The following is a 26,998-nucleotide window of genomic DNA, read 5'->3' as shown; positions in this document are numbered from 1 at the left end:
AAAAAAAATCATTAATAGAAAATGAAATCAGCTGGCCTTTTTGTCAGCCATCCCAGCTGTAGTCAAACAGATAAGCTTGCATTGGAAGAAACTATAAGGATGAAGGAGGTCCCCTCCATGCTGGGGTTCAGGCTTGTTAGCAAGGTGGAGCACAGAAGCCACTTCCAGTCCTGATGCCCAGTGCTGCAGACATCTCGGGACTGCAAACCCCCAGATAATCCAGGGAAATCAGTCTTTTGGTGGGGACTGGAGATGGCTGATCTTGCCTCAGGCAGGGGTTGGACTAGATGACCTCCGGAGATCCCTTCCAGCCCTGTTGCTTTAGGATTCAGCAAGTTGTTTGGCAGCAGGTGCTGAGAAACTTGTCACGTAGAAGATGGTGCAAGGTGCCGTCTTGCCCAGCCCTGGGTGGAAACTGAGGATGCTCTGGAGATAAGTCCATGAGTCTGAACAGCCTGAAGATGAAGTGGTGGCAGCTGCTGTTTTCATCGGTTCATAGTACTTAGGGTCAGAAGGGACCTAAACAGATCGTCAGGTCCGACCCCTTGCCCTGGGTTTTAACAGGCTCCGTGGGTCAGCGGGCAATGCAAGCATAACCGACCACCACCATCATGCAGCTGCTTTCTTACAGGCCTTTCTTGATCCTAATCCTCTTGGTTCAGTTCCCAGAAGAGGCATCTTTGCAGACTGCAGAGATGGGGAGGGGGGTGACACACAGAAGAAAGGGACCAATTCCCTCCTGTTACACTGGCCATTGCCATGGGTGCTCCCTCCTTGCCAGGACGTGCGGCCAAGGTGGATCCAAGCCGCTTTGCAAGGATGCTGCTGGAGTTACGCTGGACTTCTCTGCAGGCATGGGCCCTCACAGCAATGATTTCTCAAGGAAGAAATGATGCAGAGATGCCTCAAAGCACAGCCTTCCAGGGTGGGATTCGCAATGAGGTCAGGGAGAAGCAAACAGCCTGATAACTGCTGTGTAGTGCTGGGATGATCAGCTGGAGAGGAGAGACATCCCCCCTCCAGGGTTGTCAAAGCAGCACAGCTAGTCCTTCTTTGTCATCACCAAATTTCGGGTCCTTGTGACATCCCCCAAGCACCTGCTCCTCAAGGCCCAGAGGCACCGTGTTAGAGCAGGTGTCACCATGGACATTGGTCCAGATCTGCTCCATCTCCCTCCTGCTTGGCACAGCTTCCTGAACCCTGCGACAGTTCCCAGGTGCCCCGATAACACGGTGATGACAGCCACATAGGCACATAGGTTATGGGTTGGGTGAGGATGGGCCCTCGGGGTCTGCAACATGCCATATATCCACCCCCACCCCCACACACACCTTCGTGCCAACCACAACAGCCACGGACGTGAAAAGAGGCTGCCCTACAGGTCTCTGGAAAGGGATGGGTCATCCCTCTGCCCTGCCTTCAACCCAGTCTCCGAACCCCATGGGACCAAACGCACCCAGCAGAGGTAGTTCATCTCAAGGCATTCATCTCCCCAGCAGCCCACAGTCACCTGGCTAACTCAGGTTGTGCAAAAAGCTGCAACATGCAGCAATAAGGCTAAATGGAAGGGCTGAAACCAGATGGGCACCCGCCTTTGCTGGACTGTCCAGCCCCCGAGACATCGCAATGGGCCGGCACCCCGCAAATGTGACGTAGTATTAGCTACCTTCAATCCTCCAAGGCTGAGACACTTTCAAAAAACATAATAAAGCTAATGCACATAATAGACCGTTGTCTGGTTGTTTAAGAAACCTCTTCCTCACATCAGACATCGACAGGAGGTATAAATGCACTCTCTCCAATAGCTATGCACAAGGAGCAGTTGATGGAGTGCCAAGGAGCACAATGGCTGTTCTACCTTAGCAATGCGCAGGAGATGACACGTTCCCTTCAGCACTAATTGCTTTATTCAGAAAAAAAAAAGCCATTTACAAAATCCTTGCCTGGTCTCTTCCCTTGATGAGCAATTTCAGGCTGTACACTGGAGCTTTTGTTTGTTGGTAAAAGAGAGGCACAGAAAAGTGTTTTGTTAAGTCATTTTAATTTTCATATTTAATGGAACAGAGTTCAGGAGGGTATTTTTCATTTTATTATTATTATTATCTGAATACCTGCATTATATATTCTGCAGGGTCTTCCTTTAAAAGACTTGAAGCTGATAAGTTCAGGCTGTCAAACACAACCCACTGCATCAAATAAATTATCCCGCACCGATATGCAGTTATAATTATTGCCACAGACCAAACTGCAAATCTGAAAGACAGAAAATATTCTTAACTTTGTTATTATTATTGCTGTTGCGCCTTGTCACGCACATAACATTAAAGCTCCTTTCAGAACTGCTTCCAAACTGCATTGCATTCTTAATATGTCAAACTCCCCCCCCCCTTTTTTTTTTATTGCAATAAAATCAGGATTTCCTCTTTTTTCCTCCTCCAACAGAGAAACAGCTGTAATGACTTCACAGACAAATCAATGCCATTTCCAACAGAATTATTTCATTTTTTCCCACCGCTTTGAAAAATTAGAACAATTTCAAAATGGGCCCTGGGGACCGAGAGCACGAAAATGCACAAAGGAGAGAGCACCAGGAAGACTCTCTGGGTTGCATATTTTGAGAGGCAGCAAATGGGTTTCTCTGCTGGCCTGTGAATTGTGAAGATCATTCCAGAGGCATATGCTGTCTTCCATAATCATCCTCATCACCATCCTTGTGGCAATGACATTTGTACCGGCTCCCAGAATCTGCCTTGCCAGGCACTAATTTGTTTGTTTGCCTGAGACCACATCGGATGTGGGGTGAAGGCAGGTTGTGAGATAATTATAGACTCACAGACAATGAGGGTGGAAGGGATCTCAGGTCACATCTAGTCCAAACCCCTGCTCCAAGCAGGACCAGCCCCAGCTGCATCATCCCAGACAAGGCTTTGTCTACCTGGGTCTTCAAAACCTTCAAGGATGGAGACTGCATCACCTCTCCAAGTAACCTGTTCCAGTGCTTCACCACCCTCCTAGAGAGAAAGTTCTTCCTAATATCCAACTTCAACTTCCCTTGCTGCAATTTGAGCCTATTGCTCCTTCTGTCATCTGCCCCACTGAGACCAGTCCAGCTCCATTGTCTTTGCAGCCCCCCTGCAGGGAGGTGAAGGCTGCTATTCAATCCCCTCAGTCTTCTCTTCTGCAGACTGAATCAGCCCATTTCCCTAAGCCTCTCCTCACCAGTCCTGTCCCCCAGCCCCACAACCATTTTTGTTGCCCTCCACTGGACTCTCTCCAATTTGTCCACATTTTTTCATGACAAAACTTGGCTGGGATGATGTAGCTGGGGCTGGTCCTGCTTGGAGCAGGGGGTTAGACCAGATGTCACCTCCCGAGGTCCCTCCCAACTCTCATTTTCTATGGTTCTTTGATGAGGAGCTAGATCAGAGTGCACGGCTGCTGTGGTAGGCAAATCCTGGCTGTAAAGGCGATGCTGATTCTCCAGATGCCCTAGGCAGGGGAAGCCAGTAGCTATTCTGCACAGTGCACCGCCAGGCCGGACAAGTTGCTGGCTGGACATTATATCACCAAAGTGGGATGCAAGGAGAGAATCTCAATTTCTTCCAGGCCTATGCAGCAACACAGCATGAAAAGCAATTTGTTGCAGCTGTGTTCAAAGCCTGCCAGTCAATGGGCAAAAACCCATGTGCTCATGATGGTCCAGGGTAAGGCTCAAGAGCCCCGGGTTTTTGGAGAGAGTTCAGCTCCCACACCACCATCTAAAGGACTGGCGAGATTCGGGGAGGTGATGAGCCAACGAAGCACTGGTGAAATGAATGCAGCGCCAGGTGGCCTTGCTCATGCGGACTCCCCAGATGCAGAGCACATTGCACTTCAAAGCCGCTCTGCATGAGAAACCTCCACCAGCCTCGAATCGACGGCTGAATCGATGCTTGTAGCTCTCACTGTGCATTGCGCAGATGCCGGCAATCTGCAGTACCTTTGCCTTCCCCCAACACCCCTGCAAGGCAAGGAGGGGGCAGTTACCCAGTTTTATACAGGGGAGAATAGATAGGGAGGCTAAGGAGGTATCTACTCATCCACAGCAGCCTGTTTCCCACCAGCCATGAGACAGCCTAGGGCATCCTTCTGGGGTGAGTCTGGACAGCTTGATCTTTGATGTGCTGGCAAGTGGACCTAGATGAGCATCACCAATGTATGCTCTGCTTTGCAGCATACGTCGCCAGCTTGCTCCATTTCACTGCCTGGTTTTGGTGCACCTCTGCAGCGCTGTAACAGGTCCCCGTGTCAAGAGGGTCAATTTAAACCTAGCATCACCTGCCGACCAGGAGAACCATTCTTCCTCCCTTGGAAACAGATGGTGGTCTGGAGCACAGCCATCCTGCACAACGGCCTGGGTGGGGTCCGCATTTGCCACCTTGAGCAATGCCACCTCGACAGTCCTCCGTGCAAGAGCGACAAGGAAGGTTTGTCTAACTAACCACGTCATGGTGCTACAATCTTAAGAACTGCAATATTTTGGCATGTGAAACTCCAGAAGCAAGCTTCCCGGACAGGCTGGCTAGCCAGGCATGCCAACCCAATTTGCAGAGAGACAAACTGAGGTCAAAGGCATTAATGGGTGTGTTTAAAGTGACTCAGCATGGAAGGGAAGAGCTGGATGCAACTCAAAATGACAAACACGCCTGCACTGACCACTGGCCCACACAGCTGTGCCCATTTCACTCGAGTCCTTATGAAGCCAGATAGAAGAGCGCTGTGGTTTTATTTCAGCCCAACTCCGCATTACAATTTTTATTGCCCTTACTGATGTTTTGCCTAGAACATTTTGTAACCCCCAAATTAATACGGGAAGAACATCCAGTACAGTTTGAAGGAATAACAAAATATACATGCATACACACACACACACACACACACACACACACACAATCTGCAGTGGAGTTATGATTTCCAGCAGTTTCATAAATCAGAAAGGCCAGAGAAAGAAGGCTCCTTATTTTATCGCACATTTCCTTGTGTTATGTCAGCATTATTGACGCCCTGTCAAAAGCCCAGCAGGAACTGTATTGTGGCAGCAAACTCAACTTGGTCCTGCTGAGAATTAAGCCTCAAAAAGACTCAGCCAGTAAATATATTTCAAAGAGGCATCAAGGCAAAAGGCGCTGATCACTGCAAGGGTCAAGGAGGAGCATTTCCACCGTAAGTATGGCATCGGTTGTTGCTGTCGCCATTTCTTTCTGGGAAGGGGTCTCTGGTGCTGTGCACAGCGCTCTCCCCGCACCACCTCGTTCTCACCCCTTCTTGAAGTGCATGCATTATAGAAATCCTCCCCTCTGCAAAGCAACAGTTCTCCGTTTACAGAGTCATGCCCCTACCTCACTCCATCCCGTCTCCAAAGATAGACCCGCTTTCTGGCCGGACACCAGCCCCCTGCTCTGACTCGAACTCAACGAGTCCGCACACGGGCTCAGCCCTGCACCTTCCCAAGTGGTTGCAAAGCTGTGGAAGTCAAACTACTTAGGAAACATCTCCCATCTGCCTAAGGGCAGCATCACCACTCGAGTTATTATCCCAGCACCCCTTCTACCAAGCAGCATCCCACCCGAGTCGTGCTCGGGCTGGAGCCCGAGGTTGCTCTTCAGCCCCTCGTGTTCTCCGTGGGGGCGGATGACAGGACAAGGAGCAATGGGCTCTACTTTGGGATCATCCACTACTGAAGGTGATAAACCTGTTCTGGAAACGCAGAGGGGAAGGTCAAGGAGTGATGCAAAAAGTCCTCCCATCAAAATGAGCTCAGTACAACTCCTTGATGATGGAGCCAAGGGTGGGAAGGGAAATCTCCCCTTTGATTCATCTGCAAGAGCTGCTGGATGATGGTCCTTGAGGCTCAGCTCTCTGAGGCAGTCACTTTAGGCAATGGATTTATCTACTAGATGGGGGAGCTTTTCGGGTCAATCTGGCTATGAAATGGCAGATACGCCAGGCACCCATCTCACCAGCCCCTTTGTACCTGATTCAGTCTTGAGTACCAATATGCCTCTCATCCTGAAAAGACCCAAAGGGATGCATTTTTTCCCTTGGTAGGATCTAGTCACTCTGGGCCTGTGTCCAAGCGGGGATGCTGCCTCCTAGCAAGTGGACCAAGAGGAAATTTAAGGATACTCCTGCTGATAGCAAACAGAGACCGCTGTTAGTTCAAGTGGCAGAGATCTGTTTTTGAAGCTGAGGGTTTGGGCTCCACAGGTGTGCCATCATTGCATCTGTTTGATGACATGAAGGGAGAGGAAGCTTGGAAGTCCTTTAAAGCAAAAGGTGCAAAAATGGCTCAATCTGAGTGACGAGAGCGATTTCATCCTGCAACAACACAAGGATTGGCACAGGACGTCACAGCACAGACCATTTAAGAATGGGAGAAAGGTGATCTGGGCAGGTGCAGGCAGCAAATAGGTGTCACACTTGTGCTGCCATAAAAATATTGTCAACTTTTCAATCGTTATCAATGCGTAGGGGCACAGCAATGGGATACACATGCCATGAGACTCTACAGCAAGACTCCTGTGGTATGCATCTGCCAGCAGAGCATCCCTGTGGGGTACCCCAAGTTGGTTTTGGGGGCAGGATTTGGTCCCTGAAGCCAAGCCAGTGATGTCTGTAAACACCAGCAAAATGGAGCAGGAGGATACATCCTGGCCCAGCTGATCCCATGCCACAGACAATGGCTGTTTATAGCTACAGTCCCTATGACCTCCAGGGTAAGCTTTAAAAATCATGAAGGAAAGACTAAAGACACAGAGGTAAACAGGATAAAATGCAACATGGACTGCATAGACCATGGATAAAAAACTGGCTGGCTTGTCAGGCTCAGAGCGTAGCAGTCAATGACTCAGTGTCTAGTTGGCAGCTGGTACCAAGTGGAGTGTCCCCAGGGTCGGTCCTGGGGCCGGTTTTGTTCAACATCTTCCTCAACAACCTGGAAGATGGGATGGATGCACTCTCAGTGAGTTTGCAGATGACCCCAAGCTGGGGGGAGTAGTAGATATGCTGGAGGATCGAGCTAGGATTCAGAGAGACCTGGACACATTGGAGGTTTGGGCCAAAAGAAATCTCATGCGGTTCAACAAAGACAAGTGCAAAGCCCTGCACTGAGGAGGGAGCGATCCCCTGCACCGGTGCAGGCTGGGGGGGGGCAGGCTGGGCAGCAGCTCTGCAGAAAAGGACCTGAGGGGACAGGGGGCAAGAAGCTGAACAGGAGCCAGCAGTGTCCCCTCGGTGCCAAGAAGGAGACCAGTGTCCTGGGCTGCATTGGTAGCCGCGTGGCCAGTGGATTGAGGGCAGCGATTCCTCCCCTCTATTCAGCACTGGGGAGGCCACATCTGGAGTCCTGTGTCCAGCTGTGGGCCCCCCCACTACAGAAAGGATGTGGACAGGTTGCAGAGAGCCCAGTGGAGGGCAAGAAAAATGGTTGTGAGCTGGGGGACAGGACTGGTGAGGAGAGGCTGAGGGAACTGGGCTGACTGAGTCTGCAGAAGAGAAAACTGAGGGGGATTGAATAGCAGCCTTCACCTCCCTGCCGGGGGGCTGCAAAGAGGATGGAGCTGGACTGGTCTCAGTGGGGGCAGATGACAGGACAAGGAGCAATGGGCTCAAGCTGCAGCTAGGGAAGTTGAGGTTGGATATCAGGAAAAACTCTCTCACTAGGAAGGTGGTGAAGCACAGGGACAGGTTACCCACAGAGGTGGTGAAGTCTCCATCCTTGAAGGTTTTGAAGACCCGGGTAGACACAGCCTTGTCTGGGATGATGTAGCTAGGGCTTGGAGCAGGGGTTTGAACTAGATGTGACTTCCTGAGCTCCCTTCAACCCTCCTTTTCTATGATTTCTATTGGTCCACCAAAAGCATATCGCACCGAACTGACCCAGTAACTCCCTTTGATCAAGTAAGTGATATTTTAAAGAGAGGAACCACAGTAGATCTCATCCAAGCAGACCTCAATGTGCCACCTGTCTTAGTACTACATGGGAACTTATCAGCTCAGCTAGAGAAGATGGGGATTAGGATGGGAAGTGTGAAGTAGGGGAGGAACCGGCTAAGGGCACAATGGCAATGGTTGCATTGACAAGGAGACTCTCAGGCTGGAGGAAGCTTCCTCACAGATCAGCCTTGGCCCGATCTTATTTCATACTTTCATGGTGACCATGGTGCCAAAAATAGGAGCGTGCTGACACAATCAGCTGCTATTAGGAGGCACAGTCAATGCTAAGGGGGTCTTGGAGCATATGAGAAGACATGGCTAACCTTGCGAACGGGAAAGATGGAAACGGGATGATGCTCAGTAGCAGGAAGTACAAGGCCATAACCTTAGGGATGATTTTCTGCTTTTAACTGGCAGCTCACCAGCCAGAAATAAAACCAGAGAAGAAAAACTGGGTGAAGCGGGGGACTCAATCACAGGATAACTCTGGAGCACCAGTGTAATGCAACCACAAAAAGGGAAAATGGGATCCTAGGATGGGTCAGACCTACTATGAAGCTAGGGAAAGATTAACTGAGGCCAGGACAGGCTACCTGGATGCTCAGATTACACCAGGGATTGAAAGGAGTTTGTTTTAGCCTCAGAAAGCAAAAGGTTGAGGGTGGATAGGATTGCTCTCTGCAGATATACTGGCAGGGAAAGAAGCATTGAACTAAAGGCCAACACTGGCATGAAATCTGATGGGGACAAACTGGATAAATTCAGGCTGGAAATTAGAAGCACATTGCTGATGCTCAGGGGAGGGAAGACTCTGGAGCAGCCTCCCAGGAGGAGGAGTGGGGGCAAAAACATGCCATAGTTTCAAGACAGATCTTGCTCAGTTGAAGACGGGGATCAAACAAGGCGGTTGCCATCTCTAGGAGTGGGCTGGCCCCCATGACTTCCAAGGTCGGGGCTCTGTGATGATCAACACATGCCTCAAAGCACTTCTGCACAGATCAGCCCCGAGGCTCGGGTGTCTGAACTTACGCCAGCAAAGGGGCTGCTCCAGCATCGTTGACACTAGGCACCTCACCCTGTACCAAGCTACCTCTCCTTGTCCAACAAGCACTCTCCCTCCTTTCATTTCATTCCCTGACCTCCCCCCTGAGATTTTGACCCATCAAACAGAGATTTAAAAACCCACCTGCCTTTCCAAAACACTGAACCTCCTTCCCATGGGGGCACGGGCCGTATTCCTACTTCCCTGAAGCAGAGGAAAGTCAAAGCATAGATGGACTTCAGCTGGCCAGAATTAAACCTAGCACCTCCCTCCTTCCCAGCCCCCTCCCGATATCCAGTGATGGACCAGCAACCATCATTTGGTGGCAGTGAGTGCTCCAGCCACACCTGTGCCTTTTCTGCTCCGCTCCCCTAGCTTTGCTTTTAAATCACGCTGCATTTGGATTTCATCAGTCTCTGCCGAACTCGGACGTGCCTTCACTAAGTGCATCAGAGCAAATGTGCTAGGGCTGATCTCTGAATTGCATCAAACAAATCCTGAGCGTATTAGGTTCCCTATTTACAAAGCAAATACAAGTAAGAATAATGAAGTGTGACCTTCCATACTCATTGCCTCTCATAATAAATCCCCCACCAGAGAGCCAAGAGATCAGATGCGTCTCCACAGGGAAATGATTGCACCTGTCATTGCTACTCCAGCTGAGAAATCAAGCAATGGTTGCAACTGGGGCAGGGGAACTGCATGTCTGCAATGCACTTATATCCAGGAGAAACATTTAGGACTCAGCTAACGGGAAGCAGCACAAATTTCTAGGTGCATGACAGTCGTGTTGAGAGGTCTCGAATGAAATCAGAGTCCCTGTTGTCCCAGGGGTTGGGCAGACACCCAGGAAGCCTTGGGCCCTGTCCCTGAAATGTAGTCCAAAGGTCTTTTGGGATGAGGAAGAGGAAGGCTAGGGAAGCAGTTGCCCAAGGGGTGACTGGGTACCAATAACAGGGATGTTCACTAGGAAATTATCAGTTCACTGTTAAAGAAAATAATCCCTCCTTCACCCCCATACAGAAATGACCTGAAGCCATAAGCTTCGATAACTTTGGTGACAGAAGGCAGAGCTGAGAGCCTGTGAAATCACCGTGCAAGGACAGCCCATGTCACCCACATAAATAGGAGTCTGCTTTCCCTAGGACAGCAGCCGGGTTCAGCGGCATGCATTCAGCTGCAGGCTTTTTTAAAAAGAGAGGGTGCTCAGTGCATGCCTGTCAGCTAGTCCATATAGGAGCTTAATTACAAAATGCCATCTTGTGTGGGTCCATGACAACAGGTACAGTGGCTTGGTATTATTAGTGACATTTGCCATAGTGATCCAGATTAGGGCCCCACTGCATTAGGCACTGTAGAAATCCCTAGCAAGCCTTTCCCCAAAGAGTCTACAAGCTAAGGGCATGAGCACATGCAGCAGGACGTGCACCAACGAATACCCTTTGCTGTATTTGGATTTGAAACAAGGTGTGAAAATGAGGTTTGAAAAGGAGCAGGCACACAATATAGTCCCCCATCTAGTGCAGAGATACCTAGGAAAACATCTACACCAGCATATGTGTTATGTGTCAGCAGCTGATCCCCAGATGGCAGTTTGCTCAAGGCAAATTGGCTATTACCTGTTTCTCTGCAACCTACTTGCAACTACCCAGGACTTCTGTCCACTCTAGGACCCAGGAGAATCAACCTCAGAGTACAACACCGATGCAAGTTGCATTGGTGTGAACATCTCTCGTGCCCCTGCCCTGAGCAAGTAAGACAAAGGAAGGATTAGTAAGGGACTTGCCCAAGATCACCTGAGTCATCTGTAGCAGAGAGAAGAATCCAATCCATGTCTCTTGGGTCCAAGTTCAGCCCCGCTGCCCCAGCCTCCTTGCTTCCCAGTAACCCCTTTGCTGAAACAACTGGGAAATAAGCCACAAGCTGCAGCCTGCTCTTTCAACAAGGACTTTAGCATTTTGTAAAGGTGAGCAGGAACATTGTATTGTGCACATTAGCTCCGTGTGGTTCTTTAGACGTTGAAAAGGTTCCCTATTCAGTGTCTAAATTAATATTTCAAATCAAGCCGCCGTGAGTATTGGAAATAGCAGGGTATATTATTCAGTGCACGGACAGGGCCCTCACCGCAGAGAACAAGATGTCTCTCCAATACATTTATGTAAAGCTGCCTCCGTAGAAACTAAAATTAATATTCCTCCTGCTCTCGTCAGTTGTAATCTGTAAGGTCACTGCAGCGGGCACTCTCACGAAATGGCTAAGGCCATTCAATTAATCTTAGTTTGCAGAGAACTCGGAGAATTTAAGTAAGGTCAGAGAGTTAAAACAGATCAAGGGACCGGAGGTCCCCATTGCTGCTCTGCATCCTGAGGAGCTCCGTGGGCACATCGGTTACTCCATTTAAGATGACACGTGGCTTTCTACAACATCTGGGGAAACCATCTCTGCAGCTGATCCTCCCTCCCTCTAGCCCCCGGGCTCACAGCAGGGACATGGCACCGTCTCAGCATGCGAGAACCTTGCATGAACTGCCTGCGAGGGAAGCCCCACTTGTGCTACCCACACCCTCCAACTTCCATGCATTCATTTTAAACCTGCCCTGTGTCATACGTCCTACCCGTCTCGTCAGCCTGAACTAGGGGTGGGTTGTGCCTGCTCTTTAAACCCCTTTCCATAAGCCACCGGTCTGGCCTGCTGGCCAGTGATGACATGAAAAGCCCATGCTGCCCAAATACATACATGCAGGTGAGGGAATAACCAGCCACACAGGTGACCAACAGGTTACAAGAGGGAGAAATGCGAGTCATGGGGCCAAACCGAGCAGGGAACCCCAGGCAGGCAGGAGCCCAGAGTCATCCTGGTTAACGTGCCAGGCACCAGAAAGAAAGTCCTGCTGCTGCAGAGAGCTGTCCCCAAACTGTCCACCCTCCTTTCTATAGGGCTGGGCAACCATACGGTTCCTGGAAAAATAAAGTAGAAGCCCTTCAAAATGAAATACCTCCTTACTCAGACAAGGGAGGTGGGGAGCAAGCTCTGATGCCCAGTGTTGAGCTATGGATGAGAAGCCAGAGGCAGGACTGAGAGGCAGAGGTATCAGATGAGGTTAGGAAGCCCTGAGCAGAGAAGCTGGGATAACATATGGTGCTCTGAAAGGCCCAGCCATCGGTGCATGTTGCTCTAGGAAGATCTGTGTGGATACAAGAACATAACAGTGCAAGGAAACAAGCTCCAGGGTCACAGCAAACTCCCCCATTTGGCTTCTTCCTCCTCTGTGACTCAGGCCCTGGAGGATGGTGCTCTCAGCTGACCCCCAAGCTTACAAATGCCCCCAACAACCCCGACATATGGGCTCTAACCCTACTGGCATGTGCAACATCGAGCACATGCATACGTACTTTCCTGAACTGGAATATGCTCTGCCACTGTGTGCTGAAGCTCTGGTTCAGGAAAGTCTACCATATGGGCAAGGAGTTCATGGCAGGTGAAGCGGTATGCTACCCCAAAGCCGCCCCCCTTTAACACAGTCATCTCTGATGTGGAAACAGCATCTCCCAACCTGCACCAGGATCCAGGCAGGCAGGCCTTGTGGGGTCCCCCTCCCCACCCACAGGCATCTGCAGGCTCTGCATAGTCCGGGTACCAAAGATGCCCAGAGGTGATCAGCTCAATGTAAGACATTAAATGCAGCCCTCGGGCTCCTGACAGCCTTCTGCCCAAGCCACTCCTTGGTCTGTCCCCATGTTTGCTTGCGTGGGAATACCCCTTACAGATTAGATGGTTTGTTAATGCATCATGAGATGCTCTGAGCTGGTGAAGGAATACATTTCAATACTTATAGCAAGTGGCAGCCAAGGAAATACAGCCTTCCTGAAGAGTTTGCAACGGCCTCCTTTAAACAAGCAAACAGCTGTGGTTGTGATTGTGGGCGACAGGGAAAACAGGCTCTAAATAGCATGCAGAGCAGAGGGCTGTGCTTGTATCATCCCAGCAGTCCAGTACCCAGCAGGCTTCCCTCTCAGGCACCAGCAACAAATGCTGTCTTACCATCCAACAAGACTGGGAGAGGTGCCCAGTGCTCCTGGGAGAGCCTGCTAGAGTCACTCCCTGTTTGCCAACCCCTCTGTCAGGTGCTTTTGGTAGCCACCAAGACCTGGTTCAAATACACGGGGGTCCCTCTTAACTAACAAGCAGTACCAGCTCCCTGAATTTCCAACATTGTTATTTTTTTCCCCCTTGTTCAGCAGCAGTTTCCTGCTTGTCAGCACAGACGCTGCGTAACAACCAAGGACAAGGCAAAACACAGCGTCAGCTCTGGAAAACGCAGCGAAGATCCATTTCTAGAAATAATGAAGGCAGCACTCCCCTGTGGTCATGTTGGCAGTCACTCTTTTAACTCAGTTCTCCATCTGCTGGTGAAAACTCCCTCTACCACATCGCCTTCTCCTTCCCCACACACTAGACTGCACTCGTGGTTTGGGGGGAGTGGGTAGCACAGTGTCAGGTGCTAATATCCACAAGGCCGACATCCACGTCCTTAGCAAGTGTGGCCTTGTGCACCCTCCTTTCCCCAGAACGACACCAGCTTCCTTTAGGCCAGTGGACCCAACCTTTTTAGACACATGTAGACTCAAGGCACCCTTGGAAAGCAGCAGCTTTTAGCTTTATCTCTTTTTTTGACTACAGAAAAATCATTGACAGGATTTTTGTTGCAAAGAACACAGAAGGGCCGTGGCTATGGATTGCTATTTGAATTCTCCAAAGGTCTGATTCACAACATAAATCCCAACCTACCAAAGCTAACATTACATGGCAACCTTGAAGGGCTGTCCAGGCACCCCAGGATGCTCAGCACCCTGAGAATCACTGCTTTAGGGGGGTAGACAGGAGGAGGAGACTCACTCAAATCCACTCAGTTCTCTCGGTATCCCTTCCCATATCTCGTTCCATCAGGAAGCTGTCTCTGAGTCGACTTCCACCGATGAATCCCACCAAAAAATGACGCACGTACCTAAAACCTTTAAGGAGATGTTTTGTTCCTTAGCTCTAATCACATAGCAGGAACCACATTCTCCTTTCTCTATACTATTCACTTCCACTGCCCAACCATTCCCATCCTTGTATCCAGGTTTCTGTGACTCTCAAGTGGCAACAAAGGAATTCTGGGTAGAAAGCCTATGCAAAAGAGACTCTCCCTGCACCTGAAGAAGGGTGTTTGTACCCAAAAGCTTGCAAAGGACAACTTTCCCAATTATTTAGTTGCCTATGCAAAAGATGTTCATCCTGGACTTTCAACCAAGCATCAGTAGAAAGAGGCAGGGAAGCACCTTGCCCTTGTCTGCCCAGAGCTCTGGGCAACCCACTTTGACAGAAGAAGCAGTTCTGTTCCCAATTTTCTTCCCCATCCCCAACAGCTGGGAGGAGACAGCTTCTCACCTCCAAGAGGCCATAGGGCTTGTGAGTACATGTAACATGGGTATATGAAGTAGAAGTCAATACATTTCTTTCTCCAGCTGGAGGACCTGGAAGAGAGAGAGACTAAGTAAGTGGCTTGCCCAAGGTCAGTGGGATAGTATCAGCCCTGTGGCTGGTCCCTTTGCTCAATTCACACTGCTCAGCAGGTACAAGGAACTGCAAAACCATGTCCCCAAAGCATTTGTGTAAGAAAGGACCATGAGCAAAATAAAGCACCAAACAAATCCTGCGTCTCAGCTTGACCCTCATTTCAGGATTCCCACACAACCAGCCTCCTCCCAGCCACTGACTCGCTGCAGGCTCCAGGTGCTGCTCTGCATTTCAAATATGTACCATAGCGATTCCTTAATGTTGGAGAAATCTTGTGTCTTGCCCCTCCTCCTGGCTGCCATCCTGCCAGGCACAGAAAGACACAGTGAGAGCAATGGGTATACCTGCTCCCCATGCGCTCAGCACTGCTGCTCTAAGCCAGCCCCAAAGCAGAGTGGCAGAAGTTTCACGCATGATTAGTCCAAGCTAGATGTGCTAACCCCAAGGCTTTTTTATTTAATTTTATCATACTAGGCCTCAGCTGTGATTTTTCCCACTCCCAGGGCAAGTATGTTAACGTCAAAGAGTGACTTCGGTCTAAAGGATGGTTAACAGTGTGTGACACGAGGCCATTCAGAGTTTCTGTCCACCCACCTGACTCACCTGCCATGCCTTGGTTGTAATGAAATAGTTGTTTCTAGGTGGGAGGCTGCCCATTTAATGCCCTGATGCCAAGGGCATAATACATGGCTCCAACCTCCCCTTTACTGTGTCCCATGCCTCACAGATGGCATCCATAGACTTCATAGACGTTAGGGCTGGAAGGGACCTCACGAGATGATGGGGTCCAGCCCCCTGCCCAAAGGGGCAGGAAGTCATCTGGGGTCAGATCACACCAGCAAGATCCAAGAGTTTCTTAAAGGTATCCTTGACTTCTGAGGGGAGTCTGTTCCAGACTCTGGAGACTTAGATTGTAAAGAAGTTTTTCCTTATGTCGAGTTTTACATGGTCTTCCAGCAGTTTGTGACAATTCCCCCAGCCGCATTGCTGGGCCACACTCAGCCTCTGGCCCAAACTTGGCCTCAGGCATCCTTGGACATACCTTGGCCTGGCCTCTGGCCCAGCCTCAGGTGTCCTTAGGCATGCCTGGGCCCTCTCCAGGGCCTCTGCTCCCACATACACTCTGGGCTCCTTGCCTCTCATTAGGCCCCTTGCCCTGACACACTACTCCGCTCCCTCACTGGGCCTTACCCGCCTTAGGCCTCAGGTGTCTGTTGATGTACCTGGACCTCACTCTTGGCCTCCCACTAGGCCTCACTCTTACCCAGGCCTTGGGCCTTGGACTCTCCTGGCCCCTGTGTTGCCACCCAAGCCTCACCCTCCCAGGCTTGGGCCTTGGGTCTTCCTAGCCCCGTGCTGTCAACCCAACCTGGTGCTTTTCTCTCAGGGTGTGCTCCATCAAACTCTGCTGAAGCAGGATTTCTAGTCTGGAATTGGGGTCTGAATACAAGAATCAGTCAGCATTGTTTCACTAGCAGTGATTGCTGCATGAGAAAGGTCTATACTAGGTATGCCCAGGAGCTGCTGTTCCACATAGCCCGACCTCTGCCTGGCCTTCCTGGGCCCAGTGCATCACAGCGAGCCACATCCCCACTTGAAAGCTGCCCCTTTCCCCCCTCCTCTATTTACCCTGCTACAGGATTTGCAGCAAACCCAGCTGGGAGATGGAAGATTGCCATCACTGGTGAGGTCTGACCCAAATTTGAAGCAAAATGCATGCAGTTTGGAGCAAAGGGAAGCAGCCCAAAGCACAGTCAGATCTTTGAGCTTCTCAGGCGCAGATTGAAATACTGGAATAAGTCACTCAAGGCTGGACTTACTTGCAAGACTGGCTTTGCCCCGTGTGCATCTAGATATCAGGCTCAAACCAAGCTGGGTTCTAATCTTGACGTCCAAACCCACATCCCAAACACTCCAATGCCAAAGCATGTTTGGTCCAATATAAAGACCCTTTGCAAACTGCAAATCCCAACCAGGGTTTGGATCTCATGCAGTCCCTGGCGTTGAAAGGTGCTTTGATCCAGGCAGAGGGGACAAATTTGCAACCCAGGAAGCAAGAATACAATAGTGTTGTTTGTTTAGCCCAGACAGTGACTCGTCCAAGTCCAGCATTTCCCAACACAGTGCCTTACAAGAAGGCAATAAGCCTCAGCGATCATAAGTTATCCTCAGTAGTGACAGCTTCTAACAGGGTCAGTAATCACTTGATCGCTCCATCTGGCTGTGCTAAATTATGATCCAGAGTGATTTCAGCTGCTTCAGAAGCCAGACAATTCTCTTCCAATAAGAGATGTGTCTGTGTTCCTACAGAAGCAGCTACCCGACCAGACTGGGTGTTCAAATCCCTTTGTATATCAAGATGTGGAGGTTTCCAAAGCAGCTTTTTTAAAATAACATACAAGAGAAGACACCATTTTCATTTCATTTCCATTCAATCCACAAGCATTTAATGAAACAGGACTTATAGGGCAGCAGGGTTCAGCTGCCACGGTGCCTGGCAATACCACCTCCTGAAGGTGGGCATCCAGGAGCGAGATGAGAAGTCAGGTGGGATGGCAGCACTTCCCTTCAGTCCCTGTCTCATTACAAACTCTCATGTTTATTTTCCAAGCCAGAGTCCTCAGGGGCGTAAATAAGCTGCTTAAATATGTTGCCTGATTTTCACAGCTTGGCACCTCTGAAAGTCATAAGGGGGTTGTTACTCATCATTACAATTAGCATGTGCTAAATCTAATGGATGTTAGCCAGTGTTAAAGTTAGCATGTGCTGTGAGCAGTTGAGTGATATCAGGGTTAATACCCTAATGTGCACAGCTCTGACCTGCTATTGGAGGGCTGGGGAGCAAGGGCACAGCTAGCAGCTGGCAAGTCTAGTCTGTGCCTAATAGGGGCTCCAGGATCAGGCCCCACTGGCCTGGATCACTCTCTGCTGGTATAGATCAGGCCCTTGCTCTTCCCAGCTCTCCTTGGCTCCCAACTCAACTGCAGGAAAGCTCCTGTCCCACTTCAGGGGCTGGGCTCAGCCCAGAGAGTGACAGCGGTGGCTAGGTCCCTTCGCCTGTCTGCTCTCTGTAGCCCATACTGCCCCTGCATGCCTAGACCCAGCCCACAACACCCCTGCTGGGGCCTGCGACTTCCCACTCACCCACCAGCCCTCCCAGCAACTCCCCGGTAGGATCAGGGCCCGTTGAAGGCCCAGTCCAGACTTGTGGGGGGCTGCCACACCCACCCACTCCCCACCTCCATCCTCTACAACTTCCCCTCAGTGGAGCAGCCAAAAGTTAAGGTAACTCAAGCTTGGTAGCATGGGTCAAAGATAACCCTCACCCGAAGTGGCATAACTTTAAGGTGTCTAGAGGGCACTTAGCATCGATGGGTGGAGGATGAGGCCCTTACTGCCTAACCCAATGCCTATTTCTCTGTGAAGATAGCCTCTGGCATCTTCACTCAGCCCAAAGTAGGCCAAGGAGGCAACAGAAAGCCAATGTAAAACATTATTTCAAGTGAACACTGCCAGCACCTGAGCTTAAGCTAGCATGGCAAAGCTGTGCAGTCGCTTCAGCTATCAGCTTCTTTTCCACTCCCACGGTCCCCCCCGCCCACAAGGGACAGGGCAAGACCTAATGGGCTTAAACTGCAACAAAGGGCATTTAGGTTAGATGCTCGGAAAAGCTTCCTCACTGCAAGGTTTGTTAAACACTGGAATAAATTACCTGGGGGAAGCCACAGAATCACCCATGAGACACTAAACTATATAGGCAAGCTCAATTCCTCAGTGCTGCAGGGAGGGATGGAAAGATAAAGTTTCCCTCACCCCCAGCATTGTCATGCTAAAAAAGAAGCCGCCCTTCATTAACTTATTTGTGCATTCTGCGCCTGATCTTTCTTTAAACTCACCAAGGTCTTGCAGTGCCACGGGAAGAGGAAAAGAAACAAGAGCTTTCCTCCGGAGGGAGCGTGACGGAGCATGTTCCTGATGGTTTCCTCTGGGGGTCAGTTCATGAATCACTGCCTAAGTGCAAACATGTCATTCAGCAGCCTTGCCACGGGGCTGGTATTTAGCTCAGATGCGACGTACGGAGAGAGATAACCTGAAAAACTGTAGGCCATTCATAATTTCGGCTCTCTTGCTAGCTTGATGGGGAAGCAGAACGCACTCGGCAGAGGGAAGGGAGGTATTTGTACCTCCAGTTTGCACTTGGGCCGTAAGAGCTGCCGTATACAGACTCATGTCCTCTAGCTCATATCTAGTGGCAGGGTGAGGATGCTGAAAAGGAGGGTGAACAGGGCATATGTGGCATCTTGCTCCTCTCCTACTGCCATTGTCAGAGGAGACAGCTTCCAGAAGTGAGGAAAAACCAAAGCCCTGACCCCCTGCAGGCAGCAATGGCCTGCTGACAGCACAGACCGGTTGGAGATGTTTCCTCTGGCATCTCTAGACCTATAATAGTGCATGCCAGGAAGGGTAACGGCACTCCAGAGATATCTGGTTCAATGCTCTCCCTCTAAGGCAGCCACCCCTGCCCCTGCTGGAGATATGTGGACCCCGGTCTGACCCAGTCTGGCACTTCTTATGTCCTTACCACCTCCGTCGAGGGGAAAGTGCCCCCAGGAAGATGTCCTTCCACCCCACACTTGCAAAATCCCAAGACACGAGGCAGCATCACTGCCAAGAGTGTACTCATGGCTTCCCCCTCAGGTGTCGTTGGTGGTGCGTGTTCAGGTGCCTGTCCAGGATTTGGCAAGAGCAGGAAGAAGAGAGCAGGGTGTGCAGCAGCAGAGCTCCTGGGTGCATGGCATGGAGGCAAGATAGATAAGGCCCAAGCATCCCATCACCTTTCCTGGCCTGAGAAGTGCTGATGCTAGAGTCACCGTTACTCACCGTTCACAGTCTCCACTGATGAGTGTTGACATCACGGTGCACCAGATGCTTCCTGTCCTGTGATGCTGCCAACAGGCCCCCATCCTCCCAAAGCAACCTTATCCTCGGGGTGGAGTCAGGAGGTCAGGCTTGACAACGACGATGATCCTTTCTGGCCTTAAAACTTCAGGGCCAATTTAAAAAACCAAAACACTGGCCTTTGTACTGTTTGGGATCTTTGAGTGAAGGTGCAGTACACGCGTTGGGTATTCGTACTTACCCACGTGCAACTTAGTACCTGGGCATAGGGTTGGAGGGACCCCAAAGTGAGTCTCCATCCCTTGAAGACTGGATTTCTTCCTCTAGTCCAGACATGAGCTCTGCCATATGGCCCTTGACTGAAGGAGCAGGTGGGACTCCCTGCCTTGGCATGTGAAGGTGATGGGATACAAGCACAGAGATCCACAATGCCCCACGTCCTGCACAAAGCATGCAAGCCTCACCTGGACAGGTCTCCTGTCTGGATCTAGCTGCACCTCCTGGTTTAAGGTAAAACCTATGACATTCAGGTCCAGCTTTTGAATGCATCCCCAGTCTGGATGAATTTGGATCCAGGGCACTGGTTCACTATAAGTGGGGCACTTGGCTATGGGTGAATACTCTTATATCAGTGAAAGGTGGGTTGAAGCTCTTGTTGAAAACCCTCATTTCCATTTCCAACAGAGTTGGGGAAATTAACAAAAAATAAGATCACAGCTGATTTTGAATTGCAGTCCTCTCTGGTGATGAAACTCAACCTAGTCTACCTAGGAAGAGAAAATAACCAGACAGTACAAGTACCACTGACCAGATTATTAACATCCTCTTGGGTTTAATAATCCTTTTTTTTTCTAGGAACACAGGGAGGACCTTTTCTAACGACATGGTTATACTGGATAACTCCTGCCAAGTGCCCTAAGATGATTTACAGTCTCTAAATAATGAGGGATGATCTGACTTTAGGACCTCGAGACCTTTTGGTTACCCATCTGGGCAAGGTTAGTGCTTAGCTATCATCCCAGTTGCTCCTTTTGAAAGGCACCTGGGCTCTATTCACCTGTACAACTGCTGTCACCTTCCTCCCCTCCCTTTTTGAAGAGTAGGAGTCACTTCAATACCATGATGCTTCCCTTCCCAGCACAGGGACTGGAGGATGAGGGATGTATTACGACTGTTAAAATACTGCAGACAATCTCAACACACTCAAGGGCAGTTTCAGGAGGCTCCAACCTCTGCTTTGATGGGAAGTATGTCTACCCCATGTGTCCACAGCTGGTTTGTGCTCATGACCTGGCATCTTCCCTTCTTCTTGAGACTTCAGACTTACATCATAAGCCTCCCCTTGAAGTCCCTGGTGCCAAGTCAAAGGCAGGAGAAAGCCCTGGCTAGAGGGGTGCTCAGACCATGGGGGTCAGAGCCTTAGGGTTTGGCGAGACCCATCCCCATGCAGCTCAGACACGGACGGTGAGGATGGGTCCGTGGCTCCCCTGCATTGCCCTTCTGCTGCCCTCAAAGCTGCTCCCAGACCTGCAGCATGGAGATCTCACAAGGGTTAATAATTGCTCATCCAGCTCCTGGGAACAAACTTTGGCCCAAGCTTTGGTCTCCTAAGAGGCCTCCAAGTATCAGAGAGCATGAGCTTGGGCAGGGTCCGGAGCAGACCTCAGCTTTGCAGGAAGGGGGCCTCCAGCATGCTCTAGTCCTCCAGTCTGAAGAGCCCCTAGTTTCAGTGCCTAGGGGATTTGAGCACCACACTCCAACTTCCTAGCTGAGGGGCTTTCAGCATCATCCAGCACCACCTCAAGCTGCTGGAGAAGGGACGTTAGGCTGGTGAAGCATGGGAGCACACTCACCTCCCTGTCTGCTTACTCTCCAGGACTGGCTGTTGATCCAGGCCACATTCAGGATAAATCAGCCTTTACTGGCACAAACCCACCAGTGACAATGGCCTGCATGCTCCTTGCAGCAGTTTGACTCAAGCTCCAGCCCCTCAGGTTTGCAACCCTTCCCCCCCCATAGGGGATAAGAAATCCCCAAGCATCTCGGAGTTAAAATCCGGGTCTAGAGTCCAATTTTGCAAGTGGCTGCTAATTTTATAACCATCTGACTGAAATCTGAAGATCCCAGCACTCTCCCTGAACCCCAGGGGTATCCAAAACCTTGCTTCAAATACTAATTGCAAGGCTTGAGCCCGACTTTAAGAGACCCATTGAGATTTATGTCACGAGGATTCAGGAGAGCTGGAGGCTGCTGGGGCAGGAAGGAAAGCTCATTTTTTGGGATGCTTACATTGCACAAAATTAACAATTAAAAAAAAACCAAAACAAATAAACGAGGAGACTCTGAACGATCAGAGAGAGAAAATACGATTTACAACCCAAGATGCTGGAAGGCCAAGAGCTGATTTTTCAATGAATCGCTGGTGCTTTCTGCTTTGGTTACTTGCATCTAATGGTGGAAAATGAAGGAGACAAGAAGGAAATTTGGGAAAGGGTGGTGGGGGGGAGCTTTCACCTGCGCCACCTATGTCTTCCAAGTCTTGCACCAATAAAGAGAGACCCGGAGCCCTCTTTGCTGCCCGGGGCTGGCTTGATCGAGCCGGCGTGAGCACTCTCACCTGACATTTCTGTGCAGGCGGCGACTAGGTTTTCCGGAGCTCCCTGATAAAGTCTCTTCCTCCCCTGTTTATCCCACACAGCTGGTCGTTTATCATCTCCAATCTGGCAGCGTCTTCCTCCGCTCGCCTGGCTCGGGATTACCGCTCAGCTGCCTTATGTGACACCATGACCTACTTTTCTTCCCGGAGAGCGGCAGAGCACAGCTTCATGGTGGCTCCCGGGGAAGGAGACGTGAGAGCGCGCTGGCAGAGCCTTTCCAAAAATGCACGGCTCTGGGCAAGGGGTGAGGTGAGGTGAGACCAGCACCAGCGCCCGCGAACCTGCATCGCCAACGGAGCAGGCAGGGAGCTCCAAAAGCAAGGACCTTGCGCTGCTCGAGGGACAAAGCCCATTGCAGGCGAGTTGCTACAAGATAAGCCAGAGATGCCCACAGTTAAGGTTTTCTGACACTTCCCATTAGGAGATCCTATTTCCATTGCTCATCGAGACTGGGATCTCTGACAGCATCTGATTCAGTGACAGTGTCTGTAGGGCCAAGAGACGAGGATGCTTTGGGCGTTGTGGTACCCAGGAGACCCAAGCTCACTCTCCTGGACCACTGCAGACTTCCTGAGTGGCTTCAAAGCGGTGGCTGGAGGCCTCGCTCCTCAGATACTTTTGCTGTGAGGACATACAACACAGTGACTATGAAGCAAAGAGATTTATGACTCTGAGACCCTCTGAGATTTATGACCCTGAGACCCCTCACCTAAGCAAAGAGATTTATGGCTATCAGACAGCCAAGGTCATCCTTGCTCACTCCGCTGCAAGCCAGGAATGAGCCCATTCTGGTGATTTGATTTGCATTGTGGAGCATTGTGATCTGATTTGCATTTGCATTGCTAGTACCTGTGGGTTATGGGGAGGGGGAGCCTCAGTGTGTTAGGTGCTGTACATGCACTTGCTACAGAAAAGACAACGGGGGCCACAAACAGCTTACGCTGGTGGAAAGACATGAAACGTAAGATTTCATAGATTTCATAGACGTTTGGGCTGGAAGGGACCTTGAAGATCATCGAGTCCAGCCCCCCCTGCCCCAGGGGCAGGAAGTCAGCTGGGGTCAAAGGATCCCAGCAAGATAAGCATCCAAACGTTAAAGACTGGAAGAGATCTGGGCTCAGTGAGATTAGGCTTAGTCTTCATTTTGAAGAGAGAAAAGCTGAACCCCTTTGCAGCAGACGGCCCCACGGGACAGCTGATGGGTTTTCAGTGGAGACGTCCCCCGAGAAGAAAGCAAGGGGAACCACCGGGCATCTTTTGCAGTTGAGGAGAGCGTACCAGGGAGGGAAATGCAAAGGAGTCCAAAGTCCAAGCGGGGGGTGGCACCGGTGGTGTGAATGCCCCTTGCGCCCTCCCCTCCAAGCACTGGCTCCATGGGACGCTCTGCCAGCTGCAGCTGGGGACTTGCTTGTCAGGAAAATGGTAGCTCTACAAGACAACAGGGGATTTCAGGCAGGGTGGTGGGGGGAAGAGAGCATGCCCTGGGCCAGCTCCAGCCAGCAAGAAAGAGCATTGCTAGCTCTGAACAAGCCTGCTCTCCTTGGTGCATGCACAGGCAGAGCCGGACAAGCTGTATCCACATATTCTGCCAGCAAAGCAGAGCAGGGACAAGGCAAAAGAGGGTCCATTACCCAACAGCCCCCACCCCAGGATGTATTCCCTTTGAGAGGGCTCAGCCACTAACACTGCAGCCTCAAGATGCCATAGGGCTTAGATGTGAAGCCAAAAAAGGCACAGAGGACCGGGGGCAGCTTGTGCCATATGCACACAGGCCCAGACACCACGCGTGTGAGAAAGATGAGCTGTGCAACCCAGCTGCATAGTTAAGTGAGGATCACAGCAAACAGGGAACAAGCCGCCAGAGGTCTCGACCTAGGCACTCAAGGCCACCTAGTAGCCAGAGCACAAGCGGTGCACGGCCAGCTCATATCTGCTCCTGCTGCAAAGTTTGGCTCCCCTGTGCAAATGGAGGCTGGCGAGGGAACCCTGCAGCCCACATGTGGGAAACATTTCTGCATCCGAAGGCCAGCAGCTGCTTCCTCCCCTCCATCTCACAGCAATTAAGTGCCGGTCCTTTCTGGCCCGAGATGCTGGGAACTCCCACGACTGATGTGAGCAGGGGACAGATTCCCAGGTGCTTGGGCAGCATCTCATTTCCCTGGAAAGGAGCCTCCCCGAGAGACACCAGCTGGGATTTATGCAGAGTCCTTTCTCACTCGTGCTAGGGGAGCAGCTCCTTCCACCAGTAGCAGCAGGAGGTTATTACCCAGGGTGCAGATAATATTATTATATTATAATATATTATATTATACTATATTAATGATTATATTATTACCCCCCCACTGGAGGAGGGTGTGGGGTCATGAAGTAGGCTGTCATATCCTCCCTCTGCTGAGACACTGTACGCCAGCCAGGATGGACCCGCTCCAGGTTATAAAAGTTTTCTCCACCGAGCTGACTGCTTAGGGATGCAGGACGTCTGTCCCAAGCTGGTTTCCAGGGACAGGCCCATGCCAGGAGTCACCCACAAGGGCCTGGCCACTACGGATGGCTTCAGGGCACCCAAGGCCAGGTGTGTTGGTGAGGACACTGCGAGCAGGTGCTCTCAGGGCATCTTCCCCAGCTTGAAAATCGAGTCAACGATGCGCAAGAGCACGCTGGGCTTGGCGCACTCCTCCCGGAGACGGTGTTGCCCTCTGAGGATCCCCCTCCTCCAGAAATGCTGCACTCAGCCATTGCGGATGGCTGCTCAGCGCCCGAATCCTCCAGGCAGCAGGCATCCTCTGAGTGCTCCCTGCTCAATTAGCGGAGGTGTTGTTTACCTGGTGCCGGATCTGCAGGGAGAGGCTGTTTCTGCAGCTCCCTGAGGTGGGAACCTACTTCCCCCCTGCACACGGTGACACGCTGACCTTGCACGTGGCAAGGATGACACCACCATCACTGTGCATGGGAGGGCACGAGGGAATGCACTAGCAGTGCTAAGGAGGTTCGGTCTCTCCCGTCCCCACTGTTAATGCTCTGAGTGGCGGCTGCTCAGGAAAACTCACCAAAAAAACAGAAGACTTTTTTTTTTACTAATGAGCCACAGGAACCCTCCCACCTTACCTGTGTATGGAACAAATGCACACAAGGAAACCAGGGCCCTGCAGTCACAGGTACACCGCAGTAGCTAAGCAGTAGGATGCTCTGCTGCCTGCTCATCATCAGACAGCTACACCATCCTGAGACATTTTCACTGAAATAGAGACACAGTTCATCGTGTTAATCTGAAATCTTGCAGAAGGCAGGGTAGATGTGTACCTTATAAACTATGTGTAGGTATAGGTATAGATCAATATAAATGTAAGCATATATGTAAAGCTGATATCTTTTATTAGACCAACTCGGCCTAATAGAAGATATCAGATTTACCCAAAGAACCTTGTCTGCCCATGTCCTTTGACCAACACAGCTACAACCTACACCCCTGAAATATGTGTGTGTGTGTATATTTGTGTGCGCGTATGTGTGTATATGTATGTATAGCTAAATATATATCTCTATATATGTATATGCATATGCAAATATGAATGTAAATACTTATGCATGTGTATATGAATGCAAATATAAATGTAATGGTATTTGTATAGGCATATACACAGGTGTTTGTATAGCTATATGTATGTATGTATCTATGTATGTGGATACATAGATCGATAGATCGATAGATAGATAGATAGCACGCGCTTTCGTGCTCACTTCATCAGATGCTGTGAAAGGACAGAAAGCAGACTAAAAGGAGACAGCAATTAAAATACAAAAGACAAGGGAGGGCTTGGATTCTCCTAGAAAGTCTCATAGACGTCATAGAGAAGTAGGGTGGGAAGATACCTCCAGAAGTCATCCCCATGCCTGAGGCAAGGCCATCCCATACAAATCCATTGTCTAAACTACTGAGAAAACTGCACAGCCAACCCTAACACAACTACAAGATATAACACCGGACCTGCCGCAGGTAAAGCAGAGGGGCCATGATGGGCAATGTCCTGCTGCTGCCCATATTGTTTAAATTAGGGTCAGTGAGCCAGTCAATTGATATTCTGGTCAAATATTGTCAATTGACTGCATATTTTTGACCAGTCAAGGATTATAGCAATTTTACAAAAACAAAGCAAAACACAAACAATCATTTTTTGTAACTTTCTTGCGAGAAATATGATTTTTTAAATTGTTTTTTGACACATTTCTGAATGGAAAATTTGTGCTTTTTCTGTGTATTATTTCAACCCATTGGCATTCCCCCCGCCCCAACAACTTTTCACTGATATTTGAGTGGTCAATTGACCAAACCTTATTTGACTGGTCAAATACTCAACCCTAGATACAATGTCATAGGTTCATAGAAAATGAAGGTTGAAGTGACCTCAGGAGGTCACATCTAGTGCAACCCCCTGCTCCAAGCAGGACCAGCCCCAACTACATCATCCCAGCCAAGGCTTTGTCTAGTTGGGTCTTCAACGCCTCCAAGGATGGAGATGACACCACTCTTTTGGGTAACCTGTTAGTGCTTCACCAGCCTCCTAGGGAGAGAGTTTTTCCTAATATCCAACCTCAACTTCCCTTGCTGCAGCTTGAGCCCATTGCTCCTTGTCCTGTCATCTGCCCCCACTGAGACCAGCTCAGCTCCATCCTCTTTGCAGCCCCCCTGCAGGGAGGTGAAGGCTGCTATTCAATCCCCCCCGGTCTTCTCTTCTCCAGACTCAATCAGCCCAGTTCCCTCAGCCTCTCCTCCCAGTCAAGTGCACAAAAGCAGCCTCCTGACTGGACCCGTGAGATCGCCAGAGGTCTCGGGAAGAAAGGCTTGTGCAGCGTGTCTGGCTAGACTCTG

At 50.3% G+C, this 26,998-nt stretch overlaps 3 long non-coding RNA genes across 3 annotated transcripts in view; 1 reads left to right on the top strand and 2 right to left on the bottom strand.

Moving 5' to 3' along the window:
* The window catches only part of LOC109288102, a 20,719-nt gene extending 6,447 nt beyond the window's left edge, over positions 1-14,272 (bottom strand). The window contains exon 1 of the long non-coding RNA XR_002095064.1: positions 14,212-14,272. This is a non-coding gene — a long non-coding RNA (uncharacterized LOC109288102). The remainder of the gene's footprint in view (positions 1-14,211) is intronic.
* On the top strand, positions 3,309-23,426 carry LOC109288101. The gene is made up of 3 exons (XR_002095063.1): positions 3,309-3,375; positions 7,852-7,886; positions 23,417-23,426. It is a non-coding gene; the product is annotated as an uncharacterized LOC109288101 (long non-coding RNA).
* LOC109288099 lies at positions 16,974-18,858 on the bottom strand. Its single transcript, XR_002095062.1, has 2 exons — positions 18,472-18,858; positions 16,974-17,252 (listed from the first exon to the last, which is right to left on the bottom strand). It is a non-coding gene; the product is annotated as an uncharacterized LOC109288099 (long non-coding RNA).
* Positions 23,427-26,998: the final 3,572 nt, after the last annotated feature.

This window comes from Gavialis gangeticus, unplaced genomic scaffold (genome assembly GCF_001723915.1).
Source record: "Gavialis gangeticus isolate Ggan-Ray unplaced genomic scaffold, GavGan_comp1, whole genome shotgun sequence".
NCBI classification, from domain to species: domain Eukaryota; kingdom Metazoa; phylum Chordata; order Crocodylia; family Gavialidae; genus Gavialis; species Gavialis gangeticus.
Note: the sequence above shows the minus strand (reverse complement) of the source record. Positions and strands in the feature narration are given on the sequence as shown.